This window comes from Convolutriloba macropyga, unplaced genomic scaffold (assembly GCF_964194025.1).
Source record: "Convolutriloba macropyga unplaced genomic scaffold, txConMacr16.3 SCAFFOLD_4714, whole genome shotgun sequence".
NCBI classification, from domain to species: domain Eukaryota; kingdom Metazoa; phylum Xenacoelomorpha; order Acoela; family Convolutidae; genus Convolutriloba; species Convolutriloba macropyga.
Window position 1 is genome coordinate 17330 of NW_027450740.1, and position 2843 is coordinate 20172.

General features: G+C 33.8%; 1 long non-coding RNA gene across 1 annotated transcript; it reads right to left on the reverse strand.

Moving 5' to 3' along the window:
• Positions 1–929: 929 nt before the first annotated feature.
• Positions 930–2473, reverse strand: LOC142356123 (uncharacterized). Its single transcript, XR_012761365.1, has 4 exons — positions 2063–2473; positions 1724–1774; positions 1280–1344; positions 930–1081 (listed from the first exon to the last, which is right to left on the reverse strand). It is a non-coding gene; the product is annotated as an uncharacterized LOC142356123 (long non-coding RNA).
• Between the last annotated feature and the right edge of the window lie 370 nt (positions 2474–2843).

The window sequence follows — 2843 nt, forward strand, 5'->3', positions numbered from 1 at the left end:
AAATGCATGTTCACAGACTAACTAAGTTTTTTACCATTAAAAAGCCCGCGAACAGAACTATACAAAAGTAAGCACCAATTGATATCAAATTTTTAGAGTTTTTGTTGAAGTGCTGGCTGAACGTCCGGTCCCTCTTGTATTCCACAAATTGTTATTAAAACCTGTAGCTAGTAACAACTCCCGCAGTAAAAAGTTCCTCTCAAGAATCCAGAAGCAGTTATTTCAAGTCTCAATCAAGAATCCTCCACCCCAAAACAAAACTCCCTCAACGTGCGCCGCGAACCACTAGCTTGATTGCTAGAAGCTGCTTGATCTCCACTTCAATATATTGCAAAGCCGATCTCAAAAGTTCGCGACCAGAACTTCTACGGCGAGCTCAACCTCCAGAGTTCACAGTCTTTCATTGGAATTTTGGATTTTTGATTTTGACTCGAAACAAACTGCCAACAGATTACCCAATAGGTACTTTGGCCTTTTCTCAGCTCATTTCAGAAGTTTACATAGAGATTAGTTTCAATTAAATAGAAAGGTTACAATTCAGTACAAACAAGACGCATCGAAAATAAAAGATTTGTACATTGTTTAATGAAACGTATAAACCAAAAAAAAGTTCGCGGGCTTGGCTTAATTGTTTATTTACTTTGTAATTTTTGTCGTTAAGCTTTTTTGAGAAACCAGAAAAAAGTTGTGTATGTGATTTACTGATCCTTTCAACAATGTTTGAGTCAAATAAACTGACTGATTCCGTTGTAATTTCTATTCAAAAGTTGGTTTAAAATTTCGCACGACCCGAATTTTTTTCAAAAGCTCCTACCCTTTATCCGGTTCATTGATATGATAAGTTAAAAAGCAGAAAAACAACCGGATAGTGCAGTTAGTTCCTTCCCGTAATCAGGTCCTGTAAAAAAAATTCTTACTTAGTTGTTGCGAAGGTAGATGAGAAGCTCTCCGTTATTGAACTGAATTACAACCCTGCCCTCTACCTGGAACTTTTCCGGAACTTCACACTTCCCACAGTGACACAAATTGAGGTCAATAAAACCTCTGTTCAAGCACTCTTTGATTGGTCGGAGAACAAATTCTAAAAATTTTAACATTTTTTTCAAGTGATACAGTCCTCTAAAACAAAAACATCAGTACTTTGTTGCCTTTTTTTCTACTATTTGTATAACAAAAGGTTTTCATTGTATGTCTATAGGTCGTATGCTATCTTTGGAATTAAATAAGTTTCTGCAAAACATCTCATTAAAATAATCTTTTTAATAACTTTACTGCTTACTTTTTTTGTTCTCAGTTGCTGGCATTACTTCGTTTGAGCACCAAAAGCCTTCAATAAACGTTCAGCTGAAACAAAATTTTTCAAAAAATAATTTCAAAATCGCTCAGCTTAGTTACAGAGCACGTGTAATTAATAGTAAAGGGGGGGGGGCAGACGAAAAAGATCCAAAGTTTTAATTGAACAATCAATTAAATTTACTACTTTGTTTCGTTTCCAGATTCAACCATCAGTTTTCACCGTTACATTTTCTTTGTTCAATGTTGTCAGCAAAAACACTCAAAAATTTTATGTGATAAATAGACCATTCAGAAACATACTTGGAGAGACTTGTGCACATCTCCGTTTTTTTTTGTTGAATGGTTCACATAATTACTACCAAATTGGATAGAAATTAAAAAAACTTTGCAAAATCTGATGGAAAGCTGTTTTATTTGGATTCATTACCTGAAGTTGCTGTTGCTGCGTCAAGTTTGTTGATTGGTTGATATTGTCACACTAGTAATTGGCAAACTTCTGTAGAAATTAAAAGAAAAAAACAGTTGAAATTTAAAATTCAAAAATTTAAAATAGAAATTTAAAACTCAAAAATTCCCATTGCCATTAAAAATCATTTTCGCAGTTGCTACTCTTACTTTAGATTACTAATTTTTATAAATTATTCCACAAAGCAAATAGGTAGTTTCATCCTTTTTTTTGCAAGTGTATGTTTTTCACTAACTGTTAAATAAAATAATTAATCTTTTTTTAATGTCAGAAGTTTGCCAATTTATCATTGAATATCACCTGTTCCTGGTTGATGATAGTTAGGGATAAATACTATAAACTGCTCAGGAAATTTATTAGGAATAGCAACCGTATATACTTAGAAAAAAGAAATAAGCTGAAATTTGAATGATAACTTTCAGAGAATCCCTTTATTTGTAAAATGATTTCTTCTACTTCCTCGACAAAAGCAAGATGAAGTTGTTTTTTTAGTAAAAACAGCTTTTTTAACAAACAAGCCGATCCCAGCTTTCATCCCCCAGTTAAATCTATACTAAGTCATTAATATGCTTTCATACAGGCATCATTGTTTTAGCGTGTCGGCAACTAAATCTTTCAAGTTTCCATTTTTATCTATAAATTATCTCGAGAGGTGAGGATACGGAATTAATGCAAACAATTGTTTATGATATCACGCTGTAATAACAACGAACAAGCTTTTCTTTAGCATTGGGAAAGTGAAACAATATGGCGTGCTTTTGTCTAGCCTGGTTGCAAAATGGCGGGAAAGTTTGCAAAAGTTAGCAAAGTTTGCAAAAGAATAAGAACTAATTTCAAGCAACCGAAGAAAAAATAAGACGAATTAAATAATAATTTAGCACCATAAAATTTTCAAAAAATCTGACTAGAACCTCAAAAATAGGGGGGACATTTTACTACATTTTAAAAAATTTCAAAATGTCCCACCCCGTTGTAGATGGCCACCTCAAAATGTCCCACCCCGTTGTAGATTGCCACGCTGCAGTAATTGTCCGTCCCCCCCCCCCCCCCGTTGAGGTTCTAGTCAGAATTTTATACTACT